Source organism: Nanorana parkeri, unplaced genomic scaffold (assembly GCF_000935625.1).
Source record: "Nanorana parkeri isolate BGI_ZX_2015 unplaced genomic scaffold, ASM93562v1 scaffold2195, whole genome shotgun sequence".
NCBI classification, from domain to species: Eukaryota; Metazoa; Chordata; class Amphibia; order Anura; family Dicroglossidae; genus Nanorana; species Nanorana parkeri.
Window position 1 is genome coordinate 118645 of NW_017308463.1, and position 12781 is coordinate 131425.

The 12781-nt window shown below is 42.6% G+C and overlaps 1 pseudogene; it reads left to right on the forward strand.

Moving 5' to 3' along the window:
• The first annotated feature begins 7919 nt into the window (after nucleotides 1-7919).
• Nucleotides 7920-12781, forward strand: part of LOC108801017 — a 66152-nt pseudogene continuing 61290 nt past the window's right edge.

The following is a 12781-nucleotide window of genomic DNA, read 5'->3' on the forward strand; positions in this document are numbered from 1 at the left end:
AAACAGCAGGTGATTCATCCATTAATGCTCGTAAGCAAGGAATTCTGTTCTGTTTTTTTTTGTTCGAGTTGAACTAAAAAAATAGAACAGTGTATGGCCAGCTTAAGAAGATTCATTTCAAAGAGATACACCAGGTCTCAAAACAAGTACTAACCTAACACCTTAACAAAGTGGTGACTTTAGCCTTCTTGTATTCACATAACATGCTTATTACAATATATTATTGTAATTTCTTACAGTTGGAGAAGGAGAAACTGGTGCAGAGAAGTGAAATACAGGTGGACGTGGTCACTTTATATCTGAATGAGGTTTCTTGCTAACTCACATTTCTACTGTTCTTGACTATCCATAGGCATGAGATGGCAACTTTATTGTCCAACCTCTCTGTGAAATGATTGAGCCATAAAAATGCAGATTATTTTCAATTGAGCATACAGGATGTAATTGCAGTCGGCGGGCACCAACAATCTGGACTTATCATACAATGAATCTGTGCATTGCCCATGCAGGACAAAGCAACAGCAGCAGATACATATACTCACATTCTTTTCACTCCCAAGCTGTTCTGTTCTGCTGTAGTGAAAGGAAAACCCCATTTAAAGTACATGTTCTTAGAGTTGTAGTTTACAAAAGGCTATGAACTCCCTGTGACAAGGTTGCATAGTTAAATAGTTAGCCAGGTCAAAAAAAAGATACACCTCCATTGAGTTCAACCAAAAGAAGAAGATTGAATAAATAAAATAAATACATTCATGCATACAGTACATTGAATACTTCCATATTCAGAACCCTATAGCCACAAAACTAAACAAAAATATTAACTCTACATACATTTTACGTTCAGTTTCTGGAAAAACACAGTCACCCCTACAGCACATGAAAAACTATTGTTTTCTATGTGCGCCATTCACACCACACCTCGTACTGCATATTTAAGTAGTAATTAAAGTAGCAACAAGAGAAACTTAGAATTCCTACAGCATAATGGTTACAAAGGGGCTTATTAAACTCAGGTTTGTGCAACCAAAGGGTCATACCTCCAAGTGGGGGTGCAGGAAAATTCAGCAGGGTCCTGCCAGTGGGGTAGTGCTCTGCCACTCGCCCTTCCCCTGCAACCTGCAATAAGAGTAGTAACCTCAGATGCCAATGCAATGTGGTGCCCTGGACCCTCCTAGTCATAGAATCTCTCCTGGCCAATTGGAATCTCACTGCCTGAATGCTAACGGTCAGGAAAATAAAGGAGGCCAGTTCATTAAGGTGCAGTTTAAAAACACATTTACAATGTGTGTTTTTTAGTTTGAATAGAGTAAGGAATGGTAAGAACCCCTTAATAGTTAATTTTTTTTCTGTTTGTGTGGACCAATGAGGACATTTCCCTTGACTTCCTGTCCCAGAGACACAACGGAAAGTTAGAAAAAATCTCCCAAAGTGAGGGCAATGTAACTCTTACACAGTTGTCCCGAGAACAGGTGTCTACAGTGGTAGATTTTCCTTACCTCTTGTTTTGGGGGCAAATCTAACTTGTTGTCTTTCCCCTCACTTTCTCTCTCGGTAACAGTGGTCACCAGTACAAATAAATCTTCCCAACAGGGACAGAGACTGAGCTAAAAACATAATGGAGGTTCAGTGACATTGAAAATTAAGCATCACTCGTGTAAGGCAAACCAACAGCAATGATCTACTTATTTTCCACTAACCATCAATATAAGAGAGCACCACTGACCACTGATGTAAAGGGCACTACTCCACTAACCATGAGTTGAAGGGAACACTGCAATGTGTTTCTTTTCTAACCATTATTATTGGTTTTATTTTATGATTATTACAAAAATAATTTATGTAAGGGGATATTTCTCCAACGATCATGATTATTGCTAAAAATTATTTATCCTGCCCTACCTGTCATATTCATTTCATAGGATATTGCCTTACGCTTCTTCACAAAAAAATATGACTCTACAATAAAAGTTATTGAATTTTCAGTCAAATTCATTTTTGCATTTGTGATATTTTGATTTGACATATTCAGTAGTGATGGATGAACACACCTGAGTTCGGTCCAAATCCGAACTTTAGAACATGGAAAAAGTTTGAACTCGAACTAAATGCTCTATGGGACCAGAACCTGAAATGCAAGTCTATGTCCCCATTTTGAAGGCTTATATGCAGGTTATTGGCCATAAAAAAGGGTATGGGTATCCAGGTACTGCCCTGGGGAACATGTATCAATTAAAAAAACACTTTTAAAAAAATACAGTTTTTAAAGGAGCAGTGATTTTAACATTGCTTAAAGTGACATTAAACCCTCAGATTTTTTAACATAAACCAATACTGTAATGTGTGCCTTACTGTAATCCATGGTTGTTTCCCTTCTCTTTGCTGCTCTTCCTTTTAAATCTGAATCTGTTCTCATGCTGTGCAGAACTTCTGTTTTGCAGCAGACTGCCTTGTCTCAGGAATGGATACATGGTGTCTGTGTATAGGTTTGCAACCTGAGCCAGCACTACAGGAAGAGGCAGTCAGCTGCAAAGGGAAGTTCTCCCCAGGCATGAGAAGACAGAAGGATTTAAAAGGAAGAGCATCAAAGAGAAGGCAAACAACCATGGATTACAGTAAGGCACACATTACAGTATTGTGTTATGTTAAAAAATCTGAGGGTTTAATGTCACTTTAAAGTGAAACAATAGAAATGAAATTAAATTCCTTTAAATATCGTGCCTGGGTCCCCTTAAACTGCCTGTAAAGTGGCGGATCTGTATTATGTATAGAAACTGCTGCAGCAAAAATAACATTTATCAAGAAAAAAAAAAAAGCATGGGTTTTCCCCAAAAGTCATACCAGACCCTTAAGGTCTGGCAGGAATTTTAGGAGGAACAGCATTTTAAAAAGAAAGAAAAAAAAGTGTGTGAGGTTCCCCCTTAAAGTCACACCAGACCCTTAAGGTCTGGTAAGAATTTTAAGGAGAAACCCCCACCCCCAAAAATGGGGGAGGGGGGCAAAACATGGGGTCCACCCTAAAATTCCATACCAAACCCTTGATCCGAGCACAGGCCTGGCAGGACAGGAAAGGGGGGGGAGAGCGAGCACCCCCCCTCCCTGCCATACCAGGCCACATGTCCCTCGGCACTGGGAGGGTGCTTTTCCAGGGTCTCCCCTGGAAAATCACCTTGTTCCCCTGCCAATGGGGACAAGGGCCTCTTTCCCACAAGCCCTGGGGCGTTGGTTGTGGGGCAGGGGTGCGTATTCACATCAATGACAAGTCTTTTATTTTTTTTTTTTATGAATCCACCAACGTAATCCTAGGGTCAATAAAATAATAAATAGAAATAGTTTCTGTACCATAGAGTGACACTGAATGCAGGAAGTGATGTTATACACATCACTGCCTGCATTCAGAAGAGGATGAGGAGATCAAACGGAGCTTGTGTACTGAGCTCCGTTTGATATCCGGCCGCAGAGCTGATGTGCTGGTCCCGGGCTCACACCGGGCACAGCGGAGCTCGGGATCGCCTGCAGCAGCTGCGCCGGGGGCCACAAACCTGCACGCTTATTACAAGCGATTGGGCGTCTCTACAGATGCCCGAACGCTTGTATGTAAACAGCCATCGCTGGCTGTTTACATTGCAGGCTGAATTCCCGCTCGTGCCTGCCGCCTAGTGGCGGGCATGAGCGGGACGGGATGGGACGCCCACCCGCATTCAAGAAGCCGCTGTCCGGCCGTTTAATTACAACGGCCGGACAGCAGGTGGTTAAAGGCTAAGTTCACCTTTTGCAAAAATTAAAGAAATGCATAATTAATAATATATAAAAAAATATGCATTTCTTTAATGCATTTTTGCAAAACGTGAATTCATCCTTTAAAAATGATGGTTTTATCATATCAGCAAGCACAGTTAAAAAATAAGTACAACTTGACTTTTTCATCATTTTAGAAATGACAAATGTTGCATCTTCAGTCAAACAGTACATACAGAAAAAGATGATGTAGTTTAATAAGTGTCACATAAAACTGACATGGTGAATTCATTCTCATAATCATAATTTAAAAAATGCAGATGTGTTACATAGAGAATGTAAGAATACTAATACATTTACATCAATTCGAAATCACTGAAATTAGAAACAGGTGTTCCAGAATAGGAAATCTGCAGGTAACTCTAAAGGTGCCCATACACTGCACGATTCTCGTACGAGAATCGCGGGAAAAAGTGTATGGAAGGCATGCGACCTTTTCTACTGTGCGGTCGCACGTCTTCCATCGAACAAGCAGGCTGGAAAACCCGCCGGGCCTGCTTGTTCGACAAGTGCCGAACGGGCCGGTGTGCGCATGCTCACACTGCCCGTTTGCAGTCATCGCAAGCCCGCCCCTCATTGCAGTCATCGCAAGCCCTAGTACCCAAGTACGATCTGCCTTTCCAAGATGGGCAGATCGTACGTTTTTTTAAGTACTTTACAACCCTCGCAAGAGAAAAGTCTTGCGAGGGTTGTAAAGTGTATGGGCACCTTTAAGGTCCATTCACACCACATCCAGATTACCTCCAGACCAGAATGTTTCCGGACCGAAAATGCATCCCAATGTATCCCTATGCTATTTCTGGCCTCTGCTCCCACCAGCGCAGTCCGTTACAGACCAGACCAGAAATAAAAAATGCATAAAAAACGCATAGAACGCACTGGAATGCACTTGTAAGACCATTTTTTGCTAAAAAAAAATGTAAAACTATTTCCAAACACAGCAAAATCATGGCAAAATCACGGTAAAAACATGGCAAAAATGCAATGTTCCAGATCTTGTCCGGAAAATGGTGTGAACCCAGCCTTACAACAGTTGATGTTAATGCTCATGCATCTTCAGTCAGAAAGACATTGCATCAATGTAACTTGCATGGGAAGCGTGCCAGGAAAAAGTAAAAAAAAAAAAACATTACAATTTGCCACTGAACGTAAAGGCAAAGACCTATGATTCAGAGATAGCGGTATTTGCTCATAAAATCTCAAAAAGCAAATACAGCATTTCAGGAGAAGCAATGTAGTAAAAATATGATGGTTTGGGGATGATTTACTGCAAGGAATGGGCAACTTGCAGTCATCAAGTAACTATGAATTCTGCATCATATCAAAGTGTACTCATTGCGATTGTGAGGACATGAGTCTGAAAGAGGAACAGGACATTTTCACAATCAGGATTTAAAACATACTAAAAAGTACACAAAGGAATGGCTAAAAACAAAAAAGGGTTATGGACTGGTCTAGTTAAAGTGCTGATCCTGAATCCCATTGTAATGTTGTGGGTGTATTTGAAAGGGTTATTTCATGTAACTAAAGACATTTTCACATAGTCACACAGACCTCCTCCTAGGGGGGAGAGTTTTCTGGAAAGGTGCTCCCGAATATTTATCATCTCCCCTAGTCATACCTCTGAGTCAGCCTACTTTTTGTAGGATTAGCGTCAGGTCAGGGGTGGCAAACTCCGGCCCTCCAGCTGTTGTGGAACTACAAGTCCCTTGAGGCTTTGCAAGATTCTCACAGCCACGACTCGCAGAGGCAGATGCATCATGGGATTTGTAGTTTCACCACAGCTGGAGGGCCTGAGTTTGCCACCTCTGCGTCAGGTGTATGATTTACCAATTATACAAAGAAGGTGCTAATGATCATCAATTCCATAGGTAGGTTGAAACAATCGTTAACTGAAACAGAAAAAGCTGTGTAGAAGGCTTAAAACTGGACGAGGAACAGCTAACCTCTGCTACTAAGGTGAGGTTGTGGAAGACAGTTTCATGTCACAGGTCATACACCATGGCAAGACTGAGCACAGCAACAAGACAAAAGGAAGTTATACTGCATCAGCAAGGTCTCTTCCAGGCAAAGATTTCGAAGCAGACTGTGGTTTCAAAATGTGCTGTACAAGCTTTTTTAAAGAAGCACAAGAAGAAATGGGAAATTTTGAGAACTGTAGATGCAGTGGTCGGCCAAGGAAACAATGCAAAAGATGAAAGACACATCTTGCTTACTTCCCTTTGACATCGGAAGATGTCCAACCGTGCTATCCACACCGAACTGGCGGAAACCACAGGGACCCAGGTACACCCATCTACTGTCTGGTGAAGTTTGGCTAGAAGTGGTCTTCATGGAAGAATTGCATCCAAAAAGCCAAATCTCTTATGTGGAAACAAGGCTAAGCGACTCAACTATGCACAAAAACATACAAGCTGGGGTGCAGAAAAATGGCAGCAGGTGCTCTGGACTGATGAGTCAAAATTTTAAATACTTGGCTGCAGCAAGAGGCAGTTTGTTTGCCGAAGGGCTGGATAGCGATACAATAATGAGTGTCTGCAGCAAAACTGAAGCATTGTGGAGGTTCCTTGCTAGTCTGGGGCTGCATTTCTGCGAAATGGAGTTAGAGATTTGGTCAGGATTAATGGAGGAATACAAACATATACTTCCCCATCATGCCATGCCATTAGGGAGGCATGTGATTGACCCCAAATTTATTCTGCAGCAGGACAACGACCCCAAACATACAGCCAATGTCATTAAGAACTATCTTCAGTTTACAGAGTAACAAGGAGTCCTGGAAGTGATAGTTTGTTCAACACAAAGCCCTGGTCTCAATATCATCAAGTCTGTCTGGGATTACATGAAGAGACAAAAGGATTTGAGGCAGCCAACATCCACAGAAAATCTGTGGTTAGTTCTCCAGCATGTTTGGAACAACCTACGTCGCCTCTGTAATAACGGATATAACGGGACATGTTCTACCCTTCACGCCATCGGTCTACCTACTCCACCTGTCACCGCTTTCCCGAAAAGCCTATAAACGCTCGCTGTTAATCCACCTGCTGAACGCAGCCAGAGCCTGCATACCAGTTCTGTGGCGACAAACCCGCCCTCCTTCTCTGGGCATGTGGGTGTGGCGGGAGGAGGAGATTAGACTGATGGAGGATTTAACTGCTAGTTTGCGGGAGTCGCAGTCCAGATATGTGGCCACCTGGGGGGCCTGGGTAATGTTCAGGGGCTCGGCAGCTTTTGCAGAGGTGTGTGGGGTGGATGCCGGAGACTGAGGCACTACCCGTCCATGCCACCCATTCTTGGGGCGGGTGGGGGCACTCTGGGGAGTTGGAGACGGCCTGGGACCGCCAGGGCGTGGGACTTCGTTCTACACTCTGCTTCCCCTTCTTTCTGAGTTTTGTTCTGCTTTCATTCTGAGTGTCAGTGTTTGTCTCTGTTAGTCTTTCATGTGCTTTGTGGGGGTGATCGTGGGGGGCTTAGCCGCCCATGTTGTGGGGCTGGGCCTGACCACTCACCTCAACTTCAGTGTTGGTTTCTACGTGGATTCACCTAAAAAAAAAAAATGCCTTAAGGGCGGGGATAAATGTGATTACCAGACCTAATATTGCAATAAGTTGCCATGTTGGCATTATAAGTTTCATTGTCTGTTATTTTTTACACTTTGCGAGACCATGTGGCCTTAGCGAGTGCTCCCTTGCAATGTACCCCACCCTTGTTGCCTACAAATAAAGAATTTGAAAAAAAAAAAAAAACATATTTTTTCACACCTGCCTAAAACTTTTGCACAGTACTGTATATGCATAAACTTGTAGTTGACACTCCCACACTGTATGCTGGAACCCCATCCCAGCAACAGTGGGAATTAATTAACCTATCAGACCTAGGAAAAACCTGCAGAACACAGAACAGTTGATACCCTGACTGACTACAGTCCAGCAATAAACACACAAAATGTAATATTGTCACAATTGCAGAAGGCAGGGTTGATAGACTGCTGTTCAGTGGTCAATGTCTGCACAGTGAACCCTGCTTCCAACAGTGTAGTAGGGAGGGGGGTTTAGGGGAAGCAAGATATATCAAGGCCAAGCCAAGCTTTCTACACAGTCAGTCTAGCCCTGCAACCCTGCACAATGGTGTCCTGGGTGCTGTGTGCTGGTCTAGTCCTTCTTCACATCTCCTGCTCCGTGGAAGCCAAACTGTGAGTAGTTTATTGTTAGTATATATGAGGCAACCTTGGTGATGCTCGATGTGTTCTTAGTGGTAAAACCTATTATACAGTTGATTAATAAATGTATACAATTTAAAATGTTTGTGATACATTATATATTCAATATAAGTTTGTATTGTTTATAATTGGAACAATGGGTGTTAATTAGAACACAGCTGTGTTGATTTTTCCCATTGTTTGGACAGAAACTTTAACCATTGTGTCAGAACACTTTAGGATTACAAACCACTTCAGTGTTTCTATATAGATCTTGTTAATCCCTTTGTTTTACATATCTGGATTTACAATTACGGATTAGGAGTGGAAATCGTTGTTTGCTATAATGATCAATATATTCAACAATAACGATAAATAAAACAAAACGATTGCAATGGCATGTTACCGTAGTTTAGGAAATCTATAGTCTGAAGGCATCTCAAAGCGGACCTTTACACGAATTTGTAAAAAAAAAAAAACAGTCCCATAATCATTAATAAACACATTAGACTCATTAAAAAAAAGCTGTTTCTTCATTTTTAAATATCTTGTTTTATCTTTAAAATTCGGCGACGCAATGCAGCAGCCATGTTTGCTGTGGGATAAACCGCTCCTTCCGTGCCCTCTTCTTTCGTCATCAAGGTAAATCCCGCACCTGTGCAGCTTCATTGTTTACCACGGCCACACCCCTCCTGACGATGCGTTGCTATTCTCGTGCATGTGCATATCTTAAAATGAAATTCCTACCTCACAGCTACAAATAATCAAGTGTCAAGGAAAAGGCAAAAAGGCCGCGCCCCTTACACAAACACCTGTGGCCCCCCGAATGCATCATTATGGGGTCGCCCCTGCGGCCTCTTCCTCTTGTGTTATGGAGTGGGGAATTTGTCAGCTGAAACCAGAAAAAGCAAACTGGATTTCTGGCAGACCAAAGGGCATTTTTACTGCTCCGGAAACATTTTTAAAGGGATCAAACATGCAAAAATGTGCACATATTATAGAGAAAAATGTAAAATGTTTTTTATTTTATTTTGGGGAATTTGGGGTCAGTGATGGAGTAACCATTGTAAACTAAGGGGTGCATTTATCTCTAGCTGTGGTTTATAATGTTAATGATTATAATCAGTAGCTTATTTACCCAGCGGTGCCAATATTTGCTGTGACTTCAGTTAGTAGGAAGAGGGATTGTTTACTGAAAGGTTAATGGTCTAACCAACACAGTACAGTCCAGTCAGAAGCAGCTACGTAAAAGTGTTCTGTACACATTTATGCAATTATGACTCCACTTTCCTCTGCTCATCTGTACAACTTTAGTAGGGAGACTTTCATGACTGATGAATATATTATTAGTGGACTTTTTCCTACCAATACCTCTCCCAACACTAGACTGCATACCATTGAACTTAATTGGCCATAGCACTAATTTCACTAAATCGTAACAAATACAGTATACATACAGTGAAAATACACATAACAAAAATTATGTTAAGTTATCTAGCTATAACATCATGTGTGCTGCTATTGGTTATTCTGTTTCTGTGATGTTCTCTTGCTGCTATGGGGAATCAGTAAAAAGGGTTATGCAAAATATTCGCCTCCTCTCTTTAATAAAAATCCAGCTAGAATAATCATCAATTTTATGGCAAGACAGGAGGCTTCATATTTTGCAGTTTTAACGCTGAAGAAGAAAAGTCGCAGGAAGTGCAACCAGTCTGAAGGGTACATTCCCTGGACGAATCTGCTGACCGTATGATCTTGGTGAGAAAACTACCAAAAACGTGAGCCTGAGAACTAGCTGCACCGCGGATGGAAGGAGTTTCGAAGGAGGAGTCCACACTGGCAAGAGAAAGCAGCCAAATGCACCCATCTAGCCAAAGTAAGCGCTGACACAGGAAGAAAGGAACGGACAAAAGAAAATGAGCAACTAGCACCTGTTGGGGCGGCGTGAAAAAAACGCCGTCTTTTGCACAGACTGAAGACCAAGGACAACATATAGGACGGTTCCGCAGGACAGCGGAAATAGGAAATAAAAGAAAAAATAGTCTTTGTCTGGTGAGAAGGGAAAAAGGAGACCCCATCCGGCGTAAAGGACAAAGCATTATGATCTAAAGCCCTGATGGCCAACTGTAGACGAAAAAAGACCAGGCAAGCAAGTTGTCAACTGTCGATATGAGTCTCAAGACAAAGGAAGCATGGTCCAGCCAGACACGCAGGAAGTCCAAGACCATCAAGACATCCTTAAGATGGGGGGAGCGAGGAGCTGGAGGCTGAAACAGGTAAATGCCTCAAAGGATTTCACAGAGTAGGGGATGGTTGCCTATCAGCAAGCCAGCCCCAAAGACGCGGCCCGTTTCGGACAGCGAAAGAGCCAGCCAAAATGTGTGAGAAAACACTCTCCGGGGTCCAGCAGCCCCATCGCCAAGTCTGCACAGGTCGGGACCTGAAACCACAGGCTGGCATCGGAGTGCAGAATGAAATCTGGCTGGGTATCGAAGATCGCCATCCCATTCCCAGCATACATGCGCTGAAGCCACCAAGTGTGTGCAACACGGACACCGCCTGCCAAAGGGACCAGATGATCGTAACACAGATAATCCGAACATATGTCATCTGCAAGCAGTGCACGGCACGGTAATAAGGAGGTCCTAGAAAGTGCCTGAATGGAGGAAGAAAGGATACCCAGAATCCTGGTCAAAGACCGCAGGGAGACACAAGACAGATGAAGGGCTTCCAGAGTTACCTCTTGAGGCTGGCAATTTGGCAGCAGGAAGCCAGAGCAAGGATTAACCACTGCAAACTGGGAAACAACAAGGAACTGCACTTGTTGTGGTGGTGTGAGGCAGGACTACTAGAAGTAGTTGAAGCCCAAATCCTGCAACCAACGAATCACCCAAAGGGTCCGTCAGGGTTGGTGTAGAAAAGAAGAATATCATCCCGGTAGATGATAGAGTGTACACCCTGGGAGCGGGAAAAATGCAACCACCGTCTTAAGCAGCTCTGTAAAGCACCGGAGGGGAAGCACAGCCCGAAAGGGAAGGCATGCGAGTTGCCAGAGATGGGACTGGCAAACAAAACTGGAATCTGGGTGTACAGGGACTGTAAGATAGTCCTCATTCAGAGCCAAGCGAGTGAACCAATCTTGATCCGGAAGTAGATCCCTGAGAAGATGGGTTCTTTCCATCTGGAAGTGACTATACCCACTTAGTTGTACAAGCCCCAGAGTTTGATAACTGGGGAAATCCCCCACATGACCTATGCACCAGGTAGATGTTGCTGATAAGAAACCGGGGAAGCCTGGGGCTGGCTGAATCGTCCCTATGGCCTCCTCCTAAGCTGCTTCTACCTGCGTCTATCTAGTTTTGCATTTCTATTGACTTGTATGTGGAGTTAAGCAGTCCTGAAGCAAATAGACATCAGTGTAAACAAGCCATTACACTACTCTAAGGGCAGTGTTTTCAAATCATTCTTCCATGGCAAGCCTCAATGATCCCCCTTCCTTGTGTCATGTGATTATTTTAGTAAAAACGAAAGCTACAGTGTTCTATTAGAGGAGGTATTCTGACTACTTTATAGTTCATTTCAGCTACGGGAGCCAGAAACAAGAGACATGGTTTACATTTCTTGAACTCTAATGGCTTGTTTACGCTAGGCCCATTGGGACTGCATTGCCCAATGCAGTCCCAATGGATAGACAAAGCAATTTTCCTTATGTAATATTGCTGTGCTGAAGGGATATTTGTGCAGTGCAATCCAACACTCTAACACTTTACAATGTGCTGCAGTGAAAAACAATTGAGAAAAAAACAGGTACTGTGATGTGTTTTAATAATGCACTGCAGCACGTGTGCACACCTTAGCACACGTGATAAAATGTCTTCTGACTCCTCTCAACATCCCCATGTACATAATGCTTTTATACTTCAGAAGAGTCTACAGGGGGTCCAATGAGGAAAACATATTAAGGGGGAAAATATGTTAATTTCAAGCCTTCATGCTGCCCCCTTTAACTCTAATGTCCATCTTAGGTATCGACCCATGAGCTCCATTATGGTAAGTACAGGGAAAAAATCGACTTGTCTGACATAACTTTCCAGTCATGAAAATACAGGCCTGAAAGCTCTCATAAGCTGTCATGTGACTGTTGCCTATTAGCATACTGTTTTAGTTGGTACAATGTGAGAGCTTTCTAGGTCTGTAACTTCATGATTGAGAAATTGTGTCATAAATTATTTTTCACGCGAACACTGTGTGGGCAGATCAGAGCACTGCTATAGACCTTCAAAGGTGAAGATCAGCACGTCTGTGTTAAATGTATCCAAGGTATTTCACAACAAATCCATTGCATATAAAGTGCTTATGTAACTCAAATAAAGTGCCAGCCAAGTTGATAGGGCAAGGCCATATAGGAGCTTTACCTCCCATTGACCACAGAACATTTCTTCATCAAGCTTATATTTGCTGCAAATAAAGTATTTGTTATTGAAGTTTTGGTTCTGGCTTCACTATCTAGTGAGGCAGCAACCTCCTGCCTCCCAGAACATGTATCTTCAGATTTCAGTTGCTGTTATTGATAATATAAAATTATATTTTGAGATACGTTTCCTGGGGAAAAGGCGCTCTCAGACTTCAGGAGGATGTACAGGATAGGCTTCAGTCAATGGATAAGGTTAAAATTGACAAGTGGCAAGCTTTTTTTTTATATGAATGGGTTTCATAGGCCAATAAAATAAATCATTAATCATTAATTGCCAGTCAGGCACTTATTAACACAGCAGTACCTCTCCAATG